At 50.1% G+C, this 26,609-nt stretch overlaps 1 protein-coding gene across 2 annotated transcripts in view; it reads left to right on the forward strand.

Moving 5' to 3' along the window:
• Nucleotides 1-26,609, forward strand: part of PPP1R12B (protein phosphatase 1 regulatory subunit 12B) — a 137,139-nt gene that overhangs the window by 93,317 nt on the left and 17,213 nt on the right. The gene's annotated exons all lie outside the window — the stretch shown is intronic.

Below are 26,609 nucleotides of genomic sequence, written 5' to 3' on the forward strand. Positions count from 1 at the left end.
GAGATGAGATTTAAGGTCCCTTCCAACCCAAACCATTCTGTGACTCCAGCATTCTATGGATGCTTCTCTCTGGCAAAGCCAGAAGCTGGTTGTCCTCATCTCCTGCCATCCTGTGCAGGCTGGTGCCATCACACATTTATGTAGTAAATTATTTATCTCCCAGACATGTCCAGAAGGAACAAAAAGCAGAAGCTGTATTGCTTCATGGCTAGCAGAGAACTTAGGATTAATCTAAATTTGTTTGGAAAATTGGAGTCAAATTCTCTGGCAATAATATATCATTTGGAAACAACCACTGTAGGACAAATGGTATGTTGCTGTGATATAAGTGGTGATGTGGTTTGTCCCTTGTGTCTCTAAAAGGTCACTTTTTGTTCAGAGTTTATATCCTCCCACATGCCTCTCTTCAGAAAAAAACCATGTTTGGAAAGTCATTGTTAGTTTTGTGCTCTTGGACATGGACTTGCCCTATGAAAAGTAACATTATGTGGCATAAGCTGCTCCATTGTTTGGTGTGTCAAGTTGTTGAATCCTTAAGCTGCAAAACTTCTTCTGGCAGGAATTTCCCACCTGCTCTGGTTAATTTTCACCTCATTGCTCATTATAGGGAACCAAAAGAAAGATGGAGAAAGACTTTTTACAAGAGCATGTAGTGACAGGACAAGGTGAAACAGCTTCCCACTGTCAGACGAGAGGTTTAGATCAGGTCTTGTAAGAAATTCTCCCCTGTGAGGGTGCCAGGGCCTGGCACAGGGTGCCCAGAGCAGCTGTGGCTGCCCCTGGATCCCTGACAAGTGTCCCAGGCCAGGCTGGATGGGGCTTGTGGAATAGTGAGGGTTGACCCTGCCATGGCAGGAGTGGAACAGGATGGGCTTTAAGGTCCCTTCAAAGGTCCCTTCCCAGGCCATTGTGATTCTTTAGTAGGTACCTACCAGGTACCCAGTGCTAGCTGGGTTTGAGTGGCTGTTTTATCACATTTGTTAACTTTTCATTGATCTTAGATTTCATCCTTGACAGAGGACATGACCCTCTGTACCACAGCGTGCTGCTGCTGAGGGATGGTCAGAAATGGGCTGGAGCACAGTTAGGTGACAGTGTGCTGAAGTTACAGATTTGCCTGGCCAGTGGCACTGGGACATTGTTGTGTGCCAGCCACTCACTTCCATAGCTGAGCTGGCAGACAGGTTTTACAGCCATGGGTACAGAGAATCTGATCAATGCAGATAAAGGGCAGAATGCATCATGACTATTGTGAGAGCCCTGAGATTTTTATTTCTCTATGTCATATTTTGGAAAGTCCCTTAGCTTGAAATAGCTGTTTCCATCTGGTTCTTGTACTGCTGTTTGCTTTCTCAGCTTCTCTGGCATGGCCTGTTCATAACTGTGCAAATTGTTGTGTTCCTCCTTGTGAGAAACCTGGGTGGGTAGAGGGAACCTGTCAGGAAACACTTGCTGAGTGCAACTGCCAGACAGCTTCCCCTGGGAAATAATATGTTCCAACACTACTTTATCCTTTAATGGTTGGAACCGGATGAAATCAATTGATTTTTTGCATGAGCAATGCTCAAACTGGACTTGTGAGTGGACAGAGCAAAGCATCTCCCTGGGTTTGCTGAAGCCTGTCCAGAGAAGGGCAACAGAGCTGGAGCAGAGTCTGGAGTCCAGTTCTGATGAGGAGCAGCTGAGGGAGCTGGAGAGGCTCAGCCTGGAGAAAAGGAGGCTCAGGAGGCTCTTGTGGCTCTGCACAACTCCTGACAGGAGGGGACAGCTGGGGGGAGCTGGGCTCTGCTCCCAGGAACAGGACAAGAGGGAATGGCCTCAGGTTGAGGCAGGGGAAGTTCAGGTTGGTTATTAGGAAAAATTTCTTCCCTGAAGGGCTGGTCAGGCCCTGGCACAGCTGCCCAGGGCAGTGGTGGGGTCACCATCCCTGGGAGTGTTCACAAAACATGTGGATGTAGCACTTGGGATATGGTTTAGTGGTGAACACGGCAGTGGTGGGGGAACAGTTGGGCTCATTGGTTTTTCCAACAATCCTTGGTCCTGTGATTCTCTGATTTTATTGTGATGCTTTTTTTGAACAAAGCACAATACCGAGCTCAGGAAAGAGCCAGGTTTTGGGTGGACATGAAGCAACCTCTCCATAGCCACCAGGCCAATCTCTGGTGTACAGACCTGGCCAGGATTATGACATGACAATGGGCAGTGCTGGGGTTGCCTCAGGGGTTGTGCCCATGGCTGCATTTACAGCCTGAATGGAATCCTGTCTGTGATCTTAGAGACATTTATATTTTGCAAAGCTGACACATCTGTCCCCTTCAAAGGCAGAAATCTGGTGGTTTGTTGTTTCTGGTTATTGCCACTGTCACCACCCATTTCTGTGACCTCTCACCATCAGCCTGGGCCAGGGCAGGGTCAGGCTGGGTATCAGGAAAGGTTCTTCCCCCAGAGGGTGCTGGCACTGCCCAGGCTGCAGAGGGAAAGGGCACAGCCCCGAGGCTGCCAGAGCTCCAGGAGTGCTTGGGCAGCGCTGCCACAGATGGGGTGGGATTGTTGGAGGGCCAGTGCAGGACAGGGGTTGGACTGGATGGGGGAACATGAACATCTGTGGGCTCTCTCAGAAGCACTTCTGCCTTTGATACTCTCCAACTGTGGGTTTGTCTGCCCCCTCCAGGCCCTGTCTCAGGTTCCCTGTGCCTTCGCTGTACAAGTGCAGATGTAGATTGGTTTACTGGGCTTGTCCTGAGCTTTATCTTCAAATGGTGATGAACTCATGACAGTGAAACATCTCCCTCTCTGCAGCCTTTGCTTTAGATCCAGTTCTCCCCTCTGCAGTCAGGGATGTCCCCAGAGGGGTCACTGAACAGCCCAGCTTCTCATCCTGCTCTACCTGCTGGATTTGAGTGTCTGAGACACCTTTTCTTCCAAAAACTCAACTTTGCTCCACAGAACTGCTGGAAGATGTTTCTCCTGCATGCAGAATGGGGCACTTGCAGGTCCTAAAATGATGTTTCCCTGCTGAGAGTGCTGCTTTTTGAACTCTTTACCCTCTCTCTTTATTACCTCTATTTATAAGAAAGGAAAAAGAAAAAAAACTCAGAAATTTTTTATTTAAAATGTGCTATTCTCAGCCCCCACTAAATGATCTGCATGTGCTGCTCAGTGCTAATCCAGGTGTGCCTAATGCATGGTGCTTCCAGCTTTTTTGTGATAAATTTTGAGATGGGAATAAAAAGTGGGAGAAGAATGATGCTGTAGATGCAGTTATGGACTCTCAGCTGCTGTGTGTGCCTGGAGGACAGGAAGACCCTTTCCTTCCTCTCCCTATCTGCATGGCACCCTGGCAGATCTGCTCCTGGGAACCCTGGCCTGGGCCCTGCAGATGGAAGTGTTCCCTCCTCCAGTTCAGATTCCATGTATGGAAAACTCCAGCAGAGCCTGCACATCCCATTTACAGAGCAGCTTCTGCCTGACCATGCTGCTTTGCTCCAGTCCTGCAGCCCAGCATAACCCTGAGTGCTTCTGCAGTGCTAAATAAACCCTGCAAGCTCTGTTTGACCCTGGTGAAGCTTGAGGCTGATTTAAAAGTCATTTATTTACAGTAGGGTTTATATATCATGTACAGTTGTTGTATAGAAGTAGTAGTAGTAATAATAATAATATTAATAATTTGAATTATTACATCTTGAGATACAAAGTTCCATTAAATAAGCTAAATCAAATTCCCAGAAGTACAAATTGTAGACTAGAGTACGAGTCATGTTTTAATAACTTATTTTAAAGGTAATAGGTGTTGGCCTTGTTAGTGCTAAAGGAATTCATATATGTATGTTTATACATCCATATACAGACAGTTCCTCTGCTCTTCTGTACACACAGTTCCTTGGCTATACTTGCTGTATGGCACATTAATTTCTATAATCCAGCAGCTCCTCAGCTGCCCATGACTATACCTCAGGAATAAAAATCTGTATTTTGGAGCCAGTTTTAGTTCTCTCACTGTTCAAATACATACTTGGTCAAAATTACCTGCTCAGGTTCCCCAGTGTCATGAGAACATGACTGTTAATAAGCAATGCAGAGGGGGAGAGTGGAGCTGAGTTACATTTTTTAGGTTAAAAAAGACCAATTAAACACAGAAAACAACCAACCAACCAGTGTCATCAACCCCTGAGCTGGAGTCCAGTCCTTCTCCTGCTCTGTAAGTATCTCAATAACCAAAGCAGAAAATCCTTGTCAGGAAAAACCCACAAACACCACCCAGAACACAGAATAGGTGAGAAGACTTGTGATATTTTCCACACTTAATGACATTGTGATTTTCTGGGTTCTGTGGTCACTTTTGAAGACTGGCTTTTGGTCCCATCCCCTGGGACAAGTGACTGTGCTGCCAATTCCAAATTCAATCATTATGCACCAGAATGGGCAGTTTCTCTCCAGAATTTCTTTGCACAGAATGCGATGGGTGCAGTGAATGAAGAGGTGAGAGCAGGAGGCTTAGCAAGGCTCAGCCTTTTCCTTCCAATGAACTCCTTTCCTGATGGGATGGGATGGGATGGGATGGGATGGGATAGGATAGGATAGGATAGGATAGGATAGGATAGGATAGGATAGGATTAGGATTAGGATTGGATAGGATTAGGATAGGATAGGATAGGATAGGATAGGATAGGATAGGATAGGATTAGGATAGGATAGGATAGGATAGGATAGGATAGGATAGGATAGGATAGGATTAGGATTAGGATAGGATAGGATAGGATAGGATTAGGATAGGATAGGATAGGATAGGATAGGATAGGATAGGATTAGGATTAGGATAGGATAGGATAGGATAGGATAGGATAGGATAGGATTAGGATAGGATAGGATAGGATAGGATAGGATAGGATAGGATAGGATAGGGACATTTTCCTGCAAGATCCCATATGGAAAGAGCAGTGACTGCTTCCCTGGTGCAATGGCCCACTGGGTGTAACCCCTTCTCTGGCTGTGCAGCTCTGAGTGCTAAACCAGAGCTGTTCCTGGCTGTTGGAGCCACCCTCGGGCTGGTCATGGCTCGTCCTTGGCATATTCCAGCTCTTGCTCTGCTCTGGGTGTAGTGGGAGACAAGTGTGAGGTGAGGAGGTTCCTGTTCCTGTTCCAGGAGCAAAGCAGAGGTGGGGACAATGGGGACACAAAGGATGGCTGCTGGTTTGGGCTGGAGGAAGCACCAATATAGGACACCCTGAGATGATGCCAATCACAGGATCATTCATCTTTGCCCACTGATGCACAGGGGAGGTGCAGGATTGTGGCACTATGGATTTTAGTTTTGTGGGCAAATCCAGTGAGATAAAAGCGGCAGAAAATCAAATTCTGACTCTGCTCTCTAGAACCCATGAGGGTGGTTCAATGGTAAATGGTTTTTTATGTTTAAACTGAGTTTCCTGCACAGATTGCCCAGAGAAGCTGTGGCTGCCTCATCCCTGGAAGTGCCCAAGGTCAGGCTGGAGCAATATGGTGGAAGGTGACCCTGACCATGTCAGGGCTTGGAACAAGATGAGCTTTAAGGTCCTTTCCCACCCAAACCATTCCAAGGTTCTCTTTTTTTTCTGGATATTTTACAAAACTGCTTTATACCTAGAAACATTATTTTCTGGACATATAATGACTTTGTAGCCTGACTCTTGGAAACAACTGCCAGATTATTTTGTTCCATTTCTCCAGAGAAGTGGCATGAGAATAAATGCAGTGTTACAGTTGATTTAGGTACTGCATAAAATTACAGATTTCAGTGATTCCCTGGACCAGCACATGACTCCACAGACAAACAGCACATTCTGCTCCTGCAGTGGGAAACCCAGAAGGGGAGGATTGGGAAGATTTGTTCACTTGAAGAGCAAACAGCTGAACTCTGTAGAAGGAGGTGCCAGCAGGTATCAGAAGTGTCAGGAGTGGCATGAAGCAATTATGGAGGGTCTCTGCTTCTCGAAGAAGAGTGAGCAAAGTGGGCTCAGTGATGGGCTGGGGGGCTCAGCCTGAAGGAAAGGGGAACCTTGGGGCTCTGCACAACTCCCTGACAGGAGGGGCAGCCAGGTGGGGGTCAGGCTCTGCTCCCAGGGAACAGGAACAGGAGGAGAGGGAACAGCATCAAGTTGTGCCAGAGGAGGTTCAGGTTGAAAACTGGGGAAAATTTCTTCCCTGAAGGGGTGGTCAGGCCCTGGCACAGACTGCCAAGGGCAATGGTAGAATCAGCATCCCTGGAAGTGTTCAAAATATATGTGGATGTGGCACCTGGGGACACGGTTTCATGGTACACATGGCAGTGGATGGGGAATGGTTGGACTCAAAGATCTTTTCCAGCCTCAGTGATTCTGTGACAGGTTCAAAGGAAAACATGAATCCTGCTGCCTGCCTCTCCCTGTTCTGCCCCTCCAGCTGGGTTGTAGCTCACAGGTACCTGTGCTGCCCCATGATATTGTATCACAGGAGGGGGTTACAGCAGGGGCTGTGAGAGCCCAGCCTCAAAGGCTCAGGAACACAGTGCCATCAACCTGCTGCTGGCCCTGAGGCCAGCTGGGGAGGAAGGGACTGAATCCTCCCAGCCTGCAGATCAGGGTCCAAGGGGCCTGCTGGGAATGGTGCCTAGGAGTGCCCAGTGGTACCCAGAGTGCCCGGTGGTACCCAGAGTGCCCAGAGGTACCCACAGTGCCCAGAAGTACCCAGTGGTACCCAGAGTGCCCAGTGGTACCCAGAGGAGCCCAGTGGTACCCACAGTGCCCAGTGGTACCCAGAGAGCCCAGACATACCCAGAGTGCCCAGAGGTACCCAAAGTGCTCAGTGGTACCCAGAGGAGCCCTGGTTGGCCAAGGACAAGATGGTGCCAGAGACCTTCCCCCTGCTCAGTGATCACAGGGTTGTGTGTTGGGGGTCCCTGGCTGTGGTTAGTTTAGCAGATGTAGGCAGGGAGGCCCTGGGGGAAGGTCACAGTGCTGAGAATGTCCTGGTGCTGTGTGGGCCCAGTTTGTGTTTTCTGCCCCAGCTGAGCCCTGTGTAGCTGGAGACACCACTGTGCTCCCTGGGATGTGCCTGCACCTGGAGATAGAGGAGGTTTGGCTGCAGATGAAAGAGCTCAGCTGGATGGGAAGGAATCCAGTGAGGTACGTGGTAAACCTGGTGTGAAAAATGACAGCTAGGACTTTCAGGAGATAGTTTTGGGATAATTTGTTCCAAAAATACCAACTACTCTCATTCTTCAAGTTGTGTTAGAGTTCTGCTCTCCCAAGAGGGCTTCTCCTCCTCTGCTCTCAGGGAATGTGCTGTGGGCTTGCATCATCCCTGAGCATCACTGCAGCTCTGGCTTTAACTCCCAGATTTGTTTCCCATTTTTGTCTGCTGCAGGTTGGAGTGTTGCAGCACTGCTGACATTTGTTTTACCAGCATCATGTTCTGTAGGTGAAGATTTTCCACACAGATAAAAAGGGTGTGTGTATTTTCCTCTCAAATATTCAGCTCAGGGTTTCATCCTATTTCTGCTACATCATTTTCCTGCATATGAATTCTCCTGTCTAACTAATTGTAAAAATGGAGTACAAGCACAGGCATCATCACCAGAGGAAGGGAGAGGACACACATCTGAATGGAAAAGGAAGTAACAGAATCTGCTGAGCTGGAAAGAACCCACAAGGACCATCCAGTCCAGCCCCTGCCCTGCACAGAAACCCCAACAATCCCACCCTGGGCATCCCTGGCAGTGCTGCCCAAACACTCCTGGAGCTCTGGCAGCCTCGGGGCTGTGCCCATTCCCTGGGGAGCCTGGGCAGTGCCAGCACCCTCTGGGGGAAGAACCTGAGCAATTTTTGGGTGAAGGTGTATGAAGAGTGATCATAGCCAAGGCCAAACTCTAACTATGGGAAAACACTCTTTCCTATGAATATAGCAAAGACACAATGCTGTAGTATAGTTGTGCTGCTATAGTCTAAGGTGAGAAGAAACTTTAAGGTGATTTTGCCCAGAAATAGGCCAGAGGATGAGGTCAGCATTCAGACAGCCTCAGGGGATTGTGTGCAGTGGTTGTGGAAATGCTCATGGAAGATGATTTTTGTGCACGTCTTTCTGAAAGTTGTATAAATATTCCTTATAAAGTATACAGCAGCACATGGACCAGCCTGGTACTGACTGAGGAATCTCCTGAACAGACAGGAACAGTCAGATCTAAACAATGACCTTGAACATGACAGAGCTGAGGCTGTGAGGAATAGCAGCACTGTGAAGGAGAGTCATGTTTCATAATTCCACTGGGGACTCCTTGAAAGTAAACTGTACAAACCAGCAGGAAGAAACCCCTAAATCAGGCATTTGTTGGAATAATGCTGAAACCTGGCGTGTTTTGCCATATTGCATCTCTTGCTGCTCTCTGTGTCCTGGCTAATCAAGCCTCCCCTTCTCTCTAAATTGAGTTAGTGTCCACCAAGCTGTATTAATCAGTCTGGGTGAGATCTACACTGGGTCACTAAATAATTAGTGTGGAATGGCTCAGGGTGTATTTTGGATTTGGGCTGTGAATTCTGTACCAAAATGTTGATTTTGGAGCTTTCCTGCCCCTCCTCAGCAGAAACGTGACTGTGGAGGGATGGGAGAGTGGTTTATTTGGGACTGGATGGGAGGGGAAGCCAAACACTGCAATTGAGAGCTGTGTAGCTCCACCTTGGTGATTAAGCTGGGCTTTGTCAGCTCTGGAGCTGGGATTGGGACACTCCAGTGCACCACCAGCCAGTTCGCCCAGTTTCGCTTACACTGTTTTGAAACTGCAGAAACTGAGACTGGTGTGAAAGGATCACCCTGTGTGCAGGGGCTATAAATATGCCTCTGAAGCATCTGAATTACCTCGTTGTACAGCAGAGTTGGGCTCCAGGTACAGGGAGGGGTGTGTGATGAGTGCAGCAGATGGAGGCTGGAAAGATGCAGGTCCTGCCCCAGCCCTCTGGAGCAGCAGGGTGCCTCTCACTGCCTGCTCGTGTGTCTGGGCTTCATTTCCTTACCTTGAAAGGGGAATGCAGAGATATTACCAGGCAGAATTAGACCTCTCCTAACCCCTTTTCCCCTCTCCTGCAGTCAGTGGATGATTAGTCCCCTCCCTCCTTGTGAAGAGGTACAGAGAAACCTGATATCACTGTGACTTTCTTAGAGCAGGAAAATCTGGCAGCCCCACTCCTGCTCTCCCTGGCTACTCAGTGATGCTGCTTTGCCCCTGCAAAGCGAAGATGCTGGATGGCAGGAGGAATTGTAGCTGCTATTCCAAGTCCCTTCCCCAGCTCTGTGCCAGTTAAATTACTCAGGTGCCAAGCAGGGTGCAGAAAGGAGCAAGATTTCAGAGCAATACAGAGTGGGATAATACTCTTAAAATACTTTAATATAGATACTATTCTGCACTTCACAGAATAGTTTGAATGGGAAAAGACCTTAAAGCTCATCTCACTCCACTCCACTGCCATGGTAGGGACACCTTGCACTGTCCCAGGTTGCTCCAAGCCCCTTCCAGCCTGGCCTTGGTAGGAAATGTTTGATATTAAGCAGATGTGAAGCTGGAGCAGGACAGACACTGCTCATGCACTGGCAGGACAGGCACCTGCTCTAAGTGACCCTGCCTTGACAGAGGGGTTGGACTGGATGATCTCCAGAGGTGCCTTCCAACCCCAGCCATTCTGTGGTTCTCTGTGGTTCTGTGAGCTTGTTTGAGGCATTTTTCAAGCAAACATCCCATGGGCCCATTGCAGTGGGACATGAGGGACACACGCCCACCTTCACAGGGAGCCATCTCACCCCTTCCAGTGAGCTTGGGCAGCAGCAGAGCTGGGCAGAGAGAGGGGAGTCTGGGAGAGGCACATGCTCCCCACACCCTCTGTCCTTTCACCCGAGTTCCTCTCCCTCCTCCTTGAAAGGCTCCCTTGAACCAGGGTACATTACACAAGCTCTGCCGCCCTTGCACAGCTCAAACAGGCTTGTGAGCAAACAACAGAAATCTTGTTGTGCTGTCCAAGTGTGTCCTCCCTTTCATGGCATGAGCTGCTCCGTGGCCTTTAAATCATCTCCCTTTGTTGCAGCCACACACAGCTTCTGGAATTTAGCCTCAGCAAAGTGCTGTCAGCTCACCTCCAACATCCCACTCACAGCCCACCAGGCCTCAGAAGCTCGAGAGGGATTTTCTCTTCTCTTCTCTCCCTTCCCATTTTTTTTCATTTTTTTTCCTGCCCAAATCCCAAAACCAATCCCAAACCCAATTTGGCAGCCCAAATCCCAAGCTGAAAGTGAATCGCTGCTGCTGGCTGCCCTCCAGCATTCCTCTTGGAGCGAGTCAGGATCTGGAATGTCAGAATGTCAGGAGGCAGCGGCGGGAGGGAAGGGACGGGAGAAGCCTGTGCGTGGGTAAGGGCGCCGGAGGGGGGAGGAGGAGGAGGAGGAGAAGGAGGATGGAACGAAACCCAACTTCAGCTGGACTGCCCCTTTCCAAACCAGCGTTTGTTCCTGATTTATGCTTTTGTGTTTCACTTAAAACGTGCGGCTCCATGCAGCAGGGGCAGAGCTTGCGGCCGCGCTCCGGAGTAAATCGGGGTTTGCTTTTCCTTTCCTTTTTTTAGCTTTTTTTGGCAAAAGCTTCGTGTGTAGATATACCCAGCCAGTTTCAGCTCTCTCCTTGAGGCGGGAGTTTCTGCCTCCTGCACTTCTGGGGAGAGGTTGATCCCCCTGGGCCCGAGGCAGGGGAGATGTCCTTTTGCGGAGAAGCCGGGATGGGGCCCAGGCAGTGAGGCTGGCACAGAGCAGCGCCCGGCACTGGAGCACAGCGAGTCCTTGACACCTTCTCTGCTTCTGCTCGGACAAGAAACCTGGTGGAGCCTCAGGTCTTCCTGCAGCAGATTAATGCCTAAAATTATACACCCTAAACAGGAGGGTTTAATTACCAGAGCTGTGAATAGTTTAATTAGTTTGTTCTGACCTTGGAAGAAGGACCTGCCCAGCACCGGAGAGCGACAGGAGAGCACGCCTGGTGTTGCAGCTCAGAGCCCGCGAGGCCATGTCGTCCCTGTACAGCAGGAGTAAGGATTACACTCGCAGCAGGAAGGCTCAGTCAGACTCTCCCCCGTCCTCTCCTTCCCCGATCGCAAAGACTCTCAGAGTAAGCAGCTTTTTCCTTTCTGTATTCCCTGCTCAGCACATGCTCTGGGTACAGCCCAGTGCTGGTGGTTTGTTGTCTTACCCTTGGAGACCTGTGCCTGTGGTTTCCTTTGGAAAGAGGATGGTTTAAATGAAGCTTTGGATGGTGCCTCTGCAGCAACAGGTTTTAAGCAGCTGCCAGAGTCCCTGCACTGGGATTAGCTGTGTTGTTGTGGAGGGAATGGCTGGGATGGTAGTTTCCACCTATCCTGGAACGTGGCTCTCCTGGTAGGCTGTTGCTGGATGAAAACCTCCCTGGTAAAAACGAGGCAGAACCTGACCAGCTTGTTAAACTGCGCTTTTTCCATAAACACTTTGATATCGCTGGTGAAACAAGGTTTATGTTCAGCTTTCACCCCTGGGGCTGAGCTGGCCGGTGCTGTAGTTCAGTAATTTCAACACCACAAAAAAATTGAGTAAGACCACCTGTAGCAGGTATCTGTACTCCCCAAACCAGAGCTGTATCCTCCTCTCCCAAGGTGTTGGGAAGTTGGGAATGCTTCCCAGCAGTGCTGCTGCTAACTTCTGTCATGGGAGAAGCTGTCACAAACCCTCTGGGTCTGTATCATTGTGCAGGCAGCCTCTTCACCATCAAGAAATATTATCATGCTGGAGTCAAAGCCTGGAGGAATTAGTTTTTAACAGCCAGGCTAATTTTAGATGGGAGCATTAAATTAATTCCAGCACTGGTATTTGCTCAAATCAAATATGCATTGCCTGCTCTGTTGGAAGGGACAGATCTTGGTCTGGAAGAAGTATTGCCCGAAATATTTGATTTCTAACCCACTGCTGTGGCATTAATGGAAGCAGTTCCTGACCTAGGGAACTTCAGCCTCGAGGCTTCTGTGGCTGTTGGTTGCCCTGGGCTGTTAACTGTAACCAGGAGCAGGTGGTTTCTTCCTTTTGCAGCTGGAGTGGCTTTGTGATGGTTCAGATAATCTAAAACTCTCCCCCATGGGCTTGGCTGGGCTTCCCTCATCAGTTTAAGCACTGTGCTTACCACTCCTCCCTAAAGGGCTGCACTGCTGATCACCAGCCTGGTAACAGGTGGGGAACCATCCCAGTGTGCTGGAAATGGTTTCATTTCTTTCAAACCCCAAGTTTTTAAGTCAGGCATGTTCAGACTGACTCATTTCTCCCTCTTATGCATCTGGGCACACGTGTGAGTGACAAACATCTCACAAGAGCCCTGAGCTGTGCCTGGAGCAGATGACAGGAGGGGCTGGTTCCTCTGTCCAGAGCCATGGGGGGACTGCAGAACTCTGAGGGTCCCTGGGTGTTGGAGAAGGTGCTGGGAACTCTCAGGTGGGTTGAGGAGGTGCTCGTTTCTCTCTCCATCACCACAATGAGATTTGCAGGCTCCTGGAGAGCTGTGGGTATCGGAGAAGGAGGTGGGAGTTCTCAGGTGGTTACAGAAAGGTGCCAGGTGGGAATGAGGGCCTGGAGAAGAGCTGCTTGTTAGTAAGGTTTTGATGAAAGCCAACACATGAGCACAGAAATCCTTGCAGTGGTAAGGCAGTGCCAGCTGTGACTCCACAGCATCTGCAGGGAAAAACCAGGTGGGGGATGCAGCAGCATGGACTCAGTCAGGGTAGGAAACAGCCCTGGTGCTATCTGGGTTATGGAAATGGCCCATGCCTTAAAAGGCTGATTAGGGCAGGAGTGACTTCAGGCTAAAATAAGGATCTCAGTTAACTCTTTCTCCAAGACAATGTAATTTTGCCATGAGCAAGAGAAGGGAGTTTGGTTTACTCTGGGTTTCTCCCATGTGTTTATTCCTCCCCACCCACTGCCCCATGCCCACAGTAACAGGCCTGTGCCACGAGGAGCCACCACCCTTCATAAAGCAGGTAGGAATGTGATATCTTGGGGTCTTTTATCTTTCCATGCAGTCCATTGACACCAGCAGAGCTGTGGGCTCTGAGCAGGGCTGTGAGCTCACACAGGCAGGCAGGAGCCTCACACATGGTGCACACAGGGACAAAACTCCTGCAGAAGCAGGCCCAGCAAAGGAGGTTTGACTGGTCAAGGTGTCACTGCCAAAAGCTCCATTAGATGTCATTTGCCCAGCAGTTTCCTGGGACATCCCCTCTGCAGCTGCACTGCTGCTTCCTCAGGAATGCCGCTCCTTAGGAGTTAGGATAATATTGCCTGGGGTTTTTCCTCCTTTGATTGATGAGAAGTCCCCAAATGCACAGCTGAGGAAGGGAGCACTCTGCAGTGAACTCATGCAGTCCATGAGAGGGAATATCCTGCACAGGAGCTTCTGGTGATGGTGGGATGGGGTCCCCGTGCCAGGGCAGCACTGTCCCATAGCCCTGGGACCACCACAAACTAAAATACACAAATCCTGTTCAATCCCCCAGGGTAAGTGTTGCTTTAATGAGGATGTTCCTCAAAAGAGGAAACCCAAACCCCTTTGAAATCAGTTCAGATGGTCCGAATATTTGGGACAAGCTTCAAGTGTTTGGCAGTGGGTACCTTGTCATCATGTTTTGCACCATGGTGATTTAGCTTGAGGTTTCTCCTCCTGAAAAAAATAATTTTCACTTCCAAGAATGTAATAGGCATCCAGTGGCATGAAACCTGTTGTGTGCATTTAAGCAAATAAATGACAGACTGGAAGGGTGAGAGTGATGTCAAGGACTGAATTTTTTGGTTTTTTTTTTCATTCCTATTACTGCTGGGCTGGTCATTTTGTTCATATGAAAGGAAGTACCATGTAGTGTGTGTTTAGATTATCCATCTGTTTCTGGTGGTACTTTGTAACCCTTGTGCTTCTCCACAGGCTGTTGGTTAGGTGGGAAAATGAAGGTTAAGGAGAATGCATGCTCCTAACTTTCTGCAGAGATTCCAATTGCAGCTTTTTATTTGTTTTCCACCTCTTTGTCAAACCTTCTGCTTTTATATAAACTGCTCCTTCTTGATTTATTAGCTGATATTTTTTGCTGTAAAAAAGACCATCAAGATTTAAAATTGTCATTGATGTGTGTGGGCTGCTGTTTCAGTAGTGGCTGTCATCACTTAGAATCCCAGAATAGTTTGGATTGGAAGAAATCTTAAAGCCCACATTGTCCCATGGGCAGGGACACCTTCCACTAGCCCAGGTTGCCCCAAGCCCTGTCCAGCCTGGCCTTGGACATTTCCAGGGATCCAGGGGCAGCCACAGCTGCTCTGGGCACCCTGTGCCAGGGCCTGCCCACCCTCACAGCCAAGAATTCCTTCCCAATAAGCCATCTAACCCTGACCTCTGGCAACTGGAAACCATTCCCTCTTGATCTGTCCCTCCAGCCCTTGTCCAAAGTCCTTCTCCAGCTCTCCTGAAGCCCCTTTAGGTACTGGAAAGGGCTCTGAGGACTCTCTGGAACCTTCTCCAGGCTGGACACACCCAGAGGGGCTCCAGCCCTCAGAGCCAGCTCCGTGGCCTCCTCTGGGCTCTCTCCAGCAGCTCCAGCTCCTCCCTGTGCTGGGCCCAGGGCTGGGGCAGCTCTGCAGGTGGGGCCTCACCTGAGCTGGGCACAGGGGGCAGAATCCCCCCCTGCCCTGCTGCCCCTGGGGGATCAGCCCAGCACAGGGGGGGTCTGGGGGGCCAGAGCACGGGGCTGGGGCTGAGCTTCTGATGCACCAACACCCCCATGTCCTTCTGATCCACCAACACCCCCATGTCCTTCTGATCCACCAACACCCCATGTCCTTCTGATCCACCAACACCCCATGTCCTTCTGATCCACCAACACCCCCATGTCCTTCTGATCCACCAACACCCCATGTCCTTCTGATCCACCAACACCCCCATGTCCTTCTCATGCACCAGCACTCCCATGTCCTTCTCCCCAGGGCTGCTCTCTCTCCATCCTCTGCCCAGCCCAGTTGTGAAGTAGCTGCTTGATGGTTGATACTCACTCCCCAAGAGAGTCTGTACAATTCTCCTTGTTCTGTCCATGCTCACACTTTCACTGCAAGGCTCTTCCCTCTGATGTTAGACCCCTCCCTTGTTAAGCCACCTTCAGAGTACATAACCTGAGCTTTCCAGCTGAATTTTCTCAGGAAGAGCTCAGCAATAAAGCTCTAAGTGTATGCAGTGGTCTGCACTGATTTATTTTATTCTGCCTTTCATTGGAGCATCTGAAGGAGCCGTGCTGGGTGAAATATGGGATGTAGGAGCATCACCTTTTATGGGCCGTATGTTTGCAGCGAGTCACTTGATAGCAATGCTTGAGTATAAAAAGCAGCCATTCCCAAATCAGTGTCTGTGTTAAGGAGTCCCACACGAGCCTGAGCTGCTCTGAGCACTGATTGCCATGGCAGCAAATGCACCAAGGCTGCCTCGCTCCTGTGCACACACACGGCGGGAAGGCAAAGCCAATCTTGCAGCAAAAGGAAAAACTAATGCACAGAAATGTGAGTGAGTGGCTGAGCTGCAGGTGGTCAGCATGCAAATCACACTGACAGGATTGGTGTTAATGTTTCAGTGATCGTAGAATCACGGAATCCCAGAACTATTTGGTTGGAAGGGACCTTAAAGCTCATCTCATCACCCCCTGCCATGGGCAGGGACAGCTTCCACCATCCTAGGTTGCTCCAAGCCCCATCCAGCCTGCCCTTGGACACTTCCAGGGATGGGGCAGGAAGAATTTCTTCCTGATATCTGAGGTCAATCTTTCCTCTCTTTCTTTAAAACTGTCCCCCCCACTTGTCCTGTCACTTGCCCATGTAAAAAGTGAATGTCCCAGAGTGCTAGGAAGTCATTACAAACGCGTGCTAGGATTACAGCCTTCCTCCAGTTTGGAATAGAGATGTGTCAGATGGTCAGTTTTTGCTCTGTGGTGTTTTTGCAACAGGTTCCATCCCTTTCAGATATTCCTGGTCACAGGTTTATTCTCACATGGGGTTTTCTACTATGAATCATTGAACTTGCTGTGCTGCCACTGCCAGTGTATTACAGAATAGAAAGTGTTATGAAAATATTTTTCCATGAACCTTTATGTTCCTGGGTTTCCATTTAGTGGCTTGGATCCGTTTGGTTGAGATAAAAGTGATGCCGCATAAATTGAAAGAGGATCAAATTTAAGTTGTGTCATGACAGTTTCTGTCTCATTTCTGGATTGCTGACTAGTTACACAGTGTTTGTGGAAATGATTCCCTTCTCTCCCAGCAGCCAACAAAAAATGTGGGATACTGAAACTTGAACTTTCAGGCAATTAACCTTTGTCTGTGTTCTCCAGCACCCTGCTTTGTTCTGTCTCTGGTTATTCCTCCAGCACAGTGTTTCTCAGATGGGTATCAGGATGAAATCCTTCTCCCTTGTTTGTCCTTGGGTTTTTTTTATTGAGTTCTCCTCTGTAAATGTCCATATCTGGAAGCATATTGGGAACTTGTGGTAATTCCCAGGGCACCACCCATGAGATGTTCCCTGCTGTGACTCAGTAGCCAGACGATGCTCCTGCATCTGGCTGAATAAACAAGATGGGTCAGGGCATTGCTGTGACCCGTGGGCTGAACAGCCTCTGTCCCTGAGGCTGAAGTTCCTTCAGCTCTCCTCCCTCCCCAGCAGCAGAATTGATCCAAGCCAAAGCTGGAGCAGGGAGGCTGTTAACTGTTAAAGGCTCTGAGGGCCATGGATGATTTGGAAAGGAGCTGATGTGACACTTCAGCCTCATTTACAGCTCCTGTTTGACCCTCAGCTGCCTGCTCAGAGGTGTTGTCTTTGGAGAAGCTGGTTAAGCAGTTGGAGAGCAATCCCTCAGGATAGCTCAGCCTTGGACCACGGCTCATTGCAGGAGGTCACAAGGTCAGGGGCAGCTTGAGGTTCCACCAGAGCTGGGAATCAGAAGGGAGGAGGAGAAAAGCAATGCCCTTAATTTGGGTCAGTTAATGGTACAGCCACAAAACCAGGGGCAGAGAGAGGGGGACGTGCTGCAGGATGGGAATGAGCAGCCACAGGAGTGATGGGGAGAGTGGGTGGAACCTCTGTGAGAGCAAACCACTTCATGCTGCTGAGCTGGAAACCAGTGTCTGCTTCCCTGCAGGGGCCCACTGGAGTTCTGGTTTTCATAAAATGAACACAAACCCATCAAAAATAGGGCTGGAAGAGACACAGAGCCCAGTTCATCCATTTCCCTCTGTGCTGGCTGCTCTACTTGTGCTCTTCATGGGAGGTGGTGCAGAGAATCATAATCATGGAATCATTAAGGTTGGAAAAGCACTCTAAGATCACTGAGTGCAGACATGAACCCAGCACTGCTGGGTGGGCATCACTCACTGCTGCCAGGTGAAAAGCAGCAGGACAGGAGGAAATGGCCTCAAGTTGTGCTGGGGGAGGTCCAGGTTAGATATTGAGGAAAACTTCTTCCATGAAAAGGAGGTCAGGCACTGGCTTTGGCTGCCCTGGGCAGAGATGGAGTCACCATCCCAGGAAGTGTTCAGAAAACATGTGGATGTGGCACCAGGGATATCACACCTGGGGACATGAGTTAGTGGTGAATATGGCAGTGCTGGGATAACATTTGGGTTTGATGGTCATAGAGGGCTTTTCCAGTCTTCAGAGTTCTGTGATTCCCTGATTCCAGTCTCGCTCCATGTGCTGCCTGTGCCCACAGTGCTGTTGTGGGAATGTGGCTGCTGCCTCAGGAGCTGTTCACTGGAGCTTGGAGTGAACTTCACACTGAAAAGTTGCTGTTTGGCTCTGGCAGCTCTCACCCTCACTGCTGCTTCAAGAGTATTCAAATCCCTAATGAAACATCTGAGAACATCCTGCCAGAGGTTTTCAGGGCAGGGAAGGGGTTCCTGCAGACCTATGGCATTCTCATCTGGAAGAAATTTAGGAGTAGAAATCTTTTCCTCTAATGTCACTTGGCCGCTCAGTTTTTATTTCCACATGTCTGGAGAGTTTTGTCTAAGATCACGTCGCTTTGCGAAATTAAATTTTTCACCAATAAAATTTGGTCCCTTAGAAAAGAAGGGAAAAAGGGCAATGAACCCTGGGTTTCAGAACTATGGCCTTTCCTAAATTAAAATACTATCCAGCCTGATGTTTTACATGGTGAGTTTTATCCCCAAGAGACAATGGGAATAAACTGCAGCTGCTGGAAAGCCCATGGTCCATGAGAGAGTTTTGGAGCACAGAGCACAGGCTGGCCATGGTACACATGACAACTGTTCCAACTGTAGTTTGTTTGGGATGGCAGGAGATGTGGCCATCAGTCCCTCACAGCCCTGGATGTTTGTTTCTGATTAAATATGTGCTGTTTGTACTGAAAACGATGGGATCTGCTGCAGCCAGCTGCCAAAGCCACTATTCCATCTTGGAGAAGCTTTTAATGTTATGCTTCAGTAATAGCAGTTTTTCTTAAGCAAAGTTTATTGATTTATAGTTTGAGAAAATATATTTTGCATCGGGCTTTGGGGAGTTGGAGGTTACATGGAGGTGGTTTGGCTGCACTGGATTATTAATCACATCCAAGGATTTTGGAATCCTTGCATTTGCACGCTTGCAGGCTCAAGCTGGAAGCAGCACATCCATCACACCAGTGGAGCTAACAGGATGCTGCACAAACCACAGCTCTCAGGTCAGAGGAGCAGCTTTCTGAGGGAGGCAATGACCTCAAAATAACTCTCAAAAGTAGAGTTCAGCCAGACCTTCGAATTATTCTGCGCCCACTGAAAAACTAAACTTGATCCCAGCCATTCCTGCCTGGAATGACAAATGCAGCTGGAGGGGAGCACCAACCTGAGCTGTACCCACTGGGGATGGTCTGAGGTGTCCCAGGCAGCCTCCTCCTGCCTTCTCTTCCTTCCAGCTCAGCTCTGGCTGCACTGGCTCCTGCAGGATTCCTGCCCCCAGCAGTGTCCTGCTCTGCCCTGGTGCAGCCTTACCTCAAGTCTGGGGGGCAGTTTTGGGCACTGCAATATAAGAAGGATCTGAAGTTGTTGCAGAGTGTCCAAAAGAGGGACACAGAAATAGGGGAAGGTCTGGAGGGGCCACACGAGGAACATCTGAGGGCACTTGGTCTGTTCATCCTGGGGCCTGAGGTCAGAGCCCACTGGGGGCTGCAGCTCTGATCTCTGCTCTGTGTGGCAGGGACAGGAGCTGAGGGAACAGCTGGAGCTGGGCCAGGGCAGGGTCAGGCTGGGTATCAGGAAAGGTTCTTCCCCCAGAGGGTGCTGGCACTGCCCAGGCTCCCCAGGGAATGATCACAGCCCTGAGGCTGCCAGAGCTCCAGGAGTGTTTGGGCAGCGCTGCCAGGGATGCCCAGGGTGGGATTATTGGGGTGTCAGTGCAGGGCCAGGAGGAGAGCTGGATCCTCATGGACGCCTTCCAGCTCAGGATTTGATGCTCCTAAGAGGGGGAGGTTGTCCTTTGGAGCACACATCAGCCTGGAGCTCATGTAGGAGCAGCTGAGCTACGTAACTGCAGGAACATAGTGACTTTTGCTTATAAAACGGAAAGAACCCCAAAACCAGCTGGCTTTATTTTACATTTACTTTCTAAAATAAACACAGCTCATCAAGAGGATATTTGCCAGCACAAGAGTATAATTTGAGGGGTTTCTAAAACTTCCCCTGTTGCTTAAAGAAGGACTGAGCTGGAGCTGTGCCCCTGCATCTCATTACATGGTGGTTAATTAATCATAGGCATTGATCAGGATTACTGAGACAAAACACACCAAAATAAATTCCTTGACAACTCTCTTAAAATAGTGTACACAGTCCTGAGATTGGCCAGTTGGATATAAAGAAGTAGAAAATGTTCCCAAAGCATCTGTTTTGTTTCCTTTTCTTCCTTGGTTTTTTTTTTCTTTTTTCTTGAAAAAATGTAAATAGAAGTGAATTGTGCCTTCACTGGCTCCAACCTCAGCCACAGAATGCAATTGGAAGCAATTAGGGCAGTTTCTGCCTTGGCAAAAGCAGCAGCCAATCCCCCTTTTGTCACTGCAGTTCAGGGCTGTATTTTATTGAAACCTTCCATGAGGAATTTGGTTTAAATTATTCATCACTGAGCTCCCAACAGCTGCAAGATTTTCTGGTTTTTGAGGGAAGGCTCCTGCCCTCCACATTCCAAGTACATTTGTAAAATCAGTCCTGGATGGTATTCCTGGCACAAGGCAGCATCCCAGCACCTGGGTAGGTGGAACCACAGCCAGTACTCAGCTGTGCCTTTCCCTCAGACTGACCAATGTCAGCACCCTGAGAATCTCTGGAAGTGCCCCAGGCCAGGTTGGGCAGGGCTTGGAGCAACCTGGGATAGTGCAAAGTGTCCCTGCCCATGGCAGAGGGTGGAGCAGGATGAGCATTGGGGTCCCTTCCACCCCAAACCATCCAGTGATTCCATGGTTCTGTGCTGTTCTTTGCCCTTTTTCTTGGGTCCCATCTCAGATCCTGCTGATTTTCCAGCCCTCCTGGGTTGGATGATCTCTGAGCTGGCAAAATGGGCTGAACCCCTTCAGTGTCCTCCACCACCTCAGCCCTACCTGGATGTGCTGCCCACCATGAGATGAATGGGAGGGAAGGTGATGGGATCTCTGTGGTGAGAGCTCTAAGACCTGAGGATTACCAGAGGCTTGTGAGCATGTGTCTTGGTTTGGAAAGACAGGAGTCTGCCAAGGAAGGCAGGAGCCTCCCCTGAAATGGAGAATGTAAACCCTCTCCACCCCTCTGAATTGCTATAAAATTTTATATTAAGGGGCTCTCAGGCAAAAATATGGGAACAGGAAATAACAGTTCTTTAATAGGGAAGAAAATAAAAGGATAAAATAAACAATGCAGTACACTAGAACAACACTGACAGTCAGAACCCAACCTGACACCCTGTGGGTCAGGCTGTTGGCAGCAGTCCCATTGGAATTGTGGCTCAGCCCTCCTGCAGTGTCAGGGCTGGTTCTGCTGGAGCAGGGATCCTGGAGAAAGGTGCAGTCTCTGCCTCTGAAGATCCAGTGGAAGGAGAGGCAGCTGCTGTTCCTCTGGGCAATCCAGTGGAGAAGCTGTGCTGGTGTTGCAGAATCTCCAGATTATATCCGGGTGGGAATGCTTGGCTCCTCCCTCTGGGCTCACATCTCCCAGTGGGATGCTGCTGTAGTTCTTATCAGCCATGCAGGGACATTCAATAGCTGTTATCAGCAGGGTTCCTCCCCCAAGGGAGGTGTGATTGTGATCACTCAGAGAGAAATAAGGCAAACTGCCCACTTGACAAAAGACAACTGCCATACAGATGGTAACAGAACACATCTTGCCTTGCAATCTAGAGCAGCAAGTCTGCAAGTGCTCCATGCTTTTGTTTTCCTTTGGAAGTCACCCCCATGGGTGTGTGGGCAGCAGCAGCCAGGCTCAGCTCAGCTGGATTCTGAACCAGGACAGCCTGTTCCCCCACCCCAACCCCTGCAGTGCTCTGACCCTCTTTAGATTATGGAAGGATAATTTCACAACTCGATGCTTCCCTGGCTCTTGATGTTTTTAGTTGAATTTTGATCCCAAGGGAAATAAATGAATCTGGGCAAAACTGCAGTGCTGCTCCAAATTTGCCAGGGAAGGAAAAAAGCCTCCAGTGCATTTGTTGATAATGACTGGAGTGGATACAGCAGTTTCTCAGCATCCCCTCACAAACCCTAACAATTCCCTTCAGGAAAGTCAGGAAGGAAAAGACCCTTCTTGCGCCAGCTCAGTCAGGTGCATGTGTGATGCCTCAGCTCTTCATTCCCTCTGTTCATTCCCAACTTCTCTTCCCAGCAATGGAGGAAGAGGAGCTTTGTCCTTCACCTTCTCACTCTCACCTTGGAATTTCCTCTCTGAGCAAACAACCTCCTTCCTCACTGCCATGGGCAGCACAGGGAGCCAGTCAGTGCTGCTGGAATTCAGTGAATATTTGGTGGCTGTTGGACAGGACAGGGCAGTGCAGGCAGGGCCAGTGGGGGCTGCTCTGATGGAGCAGGTGCAGCTGGAAGCACATGGAGAGGGTTCCAAAGATGCTGTGGTCAAACACTGGGCAGAACTGAGCAGGAAAGCAGCTGTTCTCTGCTGAAACTGTCTCCAGTGTGACATCCCAGTGGCCTCTGAAGATATTTGTCTCTCTTTGAACAAATGGCAGGGATGTCTCAGTTAAACATCTCCTCCAGTGTTCCATAGAATCGTGGAATCTCAGAGTCAGTGAGGTTGGAAAAGCCCTCTAAGATCATTGAGTGGACACTGCCATGTTCCCTGCTAGCCCATGTCCCAGGTGCCACATCCACATGTTTTTAAACACTTCAGGGATGTTGACTCCACCACTGCCTTGGGCAGCTGTGCCAGGGCCTGACCAGCCCTTCAGGGAAGAAGTTTTCCCTGTTATCCAACCTGGCCCTCCCTTTGAGGCTGTTTCCTCTTGTCCTGTCCCTGTTCCCTGGAGCAGAGCCTGACCCCCACCGCAGCTGTCCCCTCCTGTCAGGAGTTGTGCAGAGCCACAAGGTCCCCCCTGAGCCTCCTTTGCTCCAGGCTGAGCCCCTTTCCCAGCTCCCTCAGCCCCTCCTGGTGCTCCAGACCCTTCCCCAGCTTCACTGTTCTTCTCTTAGAGGGCTTTTTAATCCTTAATGGTGCTGTCATTCCATGGTTCCAGGTTACGGCAGGGTGGCTGTCTCAGTGCTGACAGCAGCAGCAATGCCTCCCCTCTCATCTGGCACTTTGCTTTTCTCTAAACACACACAGACAGTCACAGTCTGAACCAAGCCATTGCAGTATCCATCACAGCAAAGTCATAAATACAATAAACCTGAGGGGTTTCCCCCTTTTTGCTGTGTATGTTTAAGGTGATTCCTTCTTACCCCAGCCTTCCTTTGTGGAAGCATGCCCCTGCTCCCCCTGCATATGGAAATTCTCATTTCTTAGAGGGAAAAAGGACAGAAGTGGTTTTTCCTCTTGCTGTAAGTGCCCTGGCTGGCTCAGGGACCTGACCATGTCACCTTGCCCAGCCAAGGGGTGTTTCCCAGCACTGTTCAAATCCTTTAGCACGTGCATTTGCTGCAGTAAACTCAGGCTTGCTAAGGAGTGGATTACTTGCCCAGCCATTTGTCATCGTATCAAAAGTCATCACTGAAGGGGATTAGCATGAAGTGCACAAAAAACTTCAACAAGAGCCTTTTTCATCAGTGTAATTCCCTTCTCCAGCTCTTCAGGGGAGGTTGGGTCATTGGGCCAGGATTCAAAAGGAGCTCTCAGGCTGCTGGGGGTTTAGGAAACAAATGTTGAAAGCTCAGCTAACAAAGCACCATGGAGAGATCAGCATGTGTGGCTGAAAATGGGAGACCCTTTGTAGAATCCTAGAATGCCAGACTGGTTTGGGTGGGAAGGGACCATCAAAAGTGATCCACTCCCAGCCCTGCCATGGGCAGGATCACCTTCCACCAGCCCAGGGTGCTCCAAGCCCTGTCCAGCCTGGCCTTGGACACTGCCAGGGATGCAAGGGCAGCTGTGCCAGGACCTCACCACCCTCACAGGGAAGGATTTCTTCCCAATATCGCAAGTCACCCTGCCCTCTGGCAGTGGGAAGCCATTCCCCCTTGTCCTGTCACTCCAGATCCTTGTCCACAGTCCCTCTCCAGCTCTCCTGAAGCCCTTTTAGGCACAGGAGGGGACTCTGAGGTCTCCCCAGAGCCTTCTCTTCTCCAGGTGAACATCCCCAGCTCTCCCAGCCTGGCTCCAGAGCAGAGGGGCTGCAGCCCTCTGAGCAGCTCCGTGGCCTCCTCTGGGCTCTCTCCAGCAGCTCCAGTTCTTTCCTGTGCTGGAAGCCAGGGCTGGGGCAGCTCTGCAGGTGGGGCCTCACCTGAGCTGGGCACAGGGGGCAGAATCTCCCCCTGCCCTGTGTGAGCCCGGAATGTGGTTGGATTTGTGGTCTGTCTTTCTAACAGCCCTCTGCAGTAGCCATCTGTACAGAAACTGTCCCAGCTTGCTGCCTGGTGTCATACAGAGCATGGCCTGAGCCAGGGCTGTTTGGACAGGAGGGCTGTGTCCCTCTCGCGACATTGAGTGGCATGAGACGCTGCCCAGATAGCATCCAGCATGGCTTGTGGAGGTGCAGCAGGGCTTAGCCAGGGTGGAAATGCATCTGCTGTCTTCCTTGGGAGATTTCTCACCTCTAAGATGAAAAGAAGAAAGAGATTTTATTAGAGCAAATAAAATAGTGCCAGGCTGGACCCACTGCTGTGGCTCAGGGCCCGTGGCTTGGGGCCTCCTGGAGCTTTGGTTGTGGTGTCTACAGGGTGGGGCTATGTCTTGCTTTGAAAAGCCAGGTGTCTGTTAAGGATAGCAGTAGCCTTCTGTGAAATGGAAAATGTAAACCCCCTCCCTCTGAATTATTATAATTTTTAAATTAAGGGGCTCTCAGGCAAAGATATGGGAGTAGGAATAACAGTTCATTAATAGGAAAATTAAAAATACAAATGCAATAGTACCAAAAAAAACCACTGCCAGAGTCAGACCATGCCGTACCCCCTGTGTGTCAGGCTGGTGTCCCAGCCCCATCCCATGGGGGCTCAGCCCTCCTGCAGTGCCAGCTGTGGCTCTGCTGCAGCAGGGATCCTGCACAAGGGGGGAGTTTTCCTCTGCCGCTCCAGGGCTGCTGCAGATGGGCCTGGGCTCCCTCTGGCAATGCAGGGCAGCAGAAAGCTGCTCCTCTGGCAATGCAGGGGGCAAAGGCTGCTGTGCTGTGCCAGGCTCAGATTGGATCCAGGTAGGAATGCTTGGCTCCTGCCCTGGGCGGAGCATCTCCCCATGGGATGCTGGAATTGGATCAGCCCTGCAGGGACACTCGCTGGCCATGGACAGCAGAGATCTCCTGGAGGGAGAGTTGGCTGTGGGAGAGATAAAGAAAAAACTGCCCCATGAACAGCAGAGAACTGCCCCACCTGTGACAGATGGTGATAGAATACACACCCCCAGCTGCATCTTGCAACCTAAGACAGGCACTAGACCTAAGCAAGGGCCTGGCTAAGGATGGCCCTGTGGGCACAGCTGGAGGGAGAATGTGCTAATCCATAGTAGGGTTTGCTTGTCCTTTTGATCTCTGCAGGTAGCAGCTTTGCCGGAGCTGTGGTCCATCCTCGAGGCTCCACGTGCAGGGTCCAGCAGTTCATTTCCTGGTGCTGGTGCTCACAGCACAGCGTGTCAGAGGCTGTGCTGCACAGCCCACGCTTTGCAGACTCCCTGGGCACCTTCCTGTCTTGAATCAGGATGCCAGATGAGGGTCACATTAGGCTGGGATGAATTCAAACCTCAGCTGCCAGGTGCAGGTAGTGGGTTGCTGTGTCCTGGCCAGCAGCAGGCAGGGCTGGGCATGGGGCAGGATGCTCTGGGAGCTGCCCCCTGCTCCTCAGGTTTGCAGTGGAGGGGTGGCTGGGTCACTTGTCCACTGGGTGACTTAATCCCTCTCTCCATGGGGTGTAGTCCCAGATCCCTGCCCATGATCAGAGGCATTGTCTGGGTGCCAGGCAGGAGTGGGTGCCAGACAGGCAGCACATCTGCCTCCCAGTGAGGCCCTAACACTGGATTTACTGGTGTAGCTGGCAGCACAGCAGTGCAAGCATGTCTGGGCACAAAAAGCCTGACCTCTCATCTGCTCTGTGATGTCCTTTGTGTTGACTCTGCTAAAAAGAGCTGAGGGAATTGGCTGGAAGTGCCTGTGGGAGGTTTGTGCTCCCTCAGAACAATGATGCTACTGATAAAACAACAGAGGAATACTGGGCTCAACTTCCAGTTCAAGGGAGGATAAAGAGTTGGAAAGCACCTGGAATTTGAGTAAATGTCTGTCAGAGGAGGTGACTGTCAGTGTGGCATGTCCTGCAGGATAGTGGTGCTGTCACTACTGGATTTATGCAACTGTAGGAAGGAACTGTTCAATCCAGAAAATGTCATTGAAATAGTGGTTTACTACATTAAGCCTCTGTAGGATATTCATAGAATCATTATTAAGTTGGAGAAGCCCTCTAAAATCATTGAGCCCAAACTTTCCCCAGCATTGCCATGTTCACCATTAAACCATGACCCCAGGTGTTACATCTGTACATTTTCTGAATATTTCCAGGGAGTGTGACCACCACTGCCCTGGGCAACCTGTGTGAGGGCCTGACCACCCTTTCAAGGAGGAAATTTTCCCTGATATGCACCTAACCTGAACCTCCCTGACATCACTTGAGGCCTTTCCTTGTGTCCTGTCCCTTGTTCCCTGGGCCCAGAGCCAGGCCCCCCCTTGTACAGGCTGAGCCCCTTCCTCAGCTCCCTCAGCTGCTCCTGGTGCTCCAGCCCCTTCCCCAGCTCCCTCAGCTGCTCTTGGTGCTTCAGACCCTTCCCCAGCTCCGTTCCCCTCTCTGGACACATTCCAGTTCCCAGTGTCCAAAGGCAGCCCAGGACAGCACAGCAGAGGTTTGGGTGCTGATGGGGAAAGAAGAGCCCAACAGAGG

This window comes from Melozone crissalis, unplaced genomic scaffold (assembly GCF_028551555.1).
Source record: "Melozone crissalis strain CALT ecotype California unplaced genomic scaffold, PUWL_Pcris_2 ptg000086l_1, whole genome shotgun sequence".
NCBI classification, from domain to species: Eukaryota; Metazoa; Chordata; class Aves; order Passeriformes; family Passerellidae; genus Melozone; species Melozone crissalis.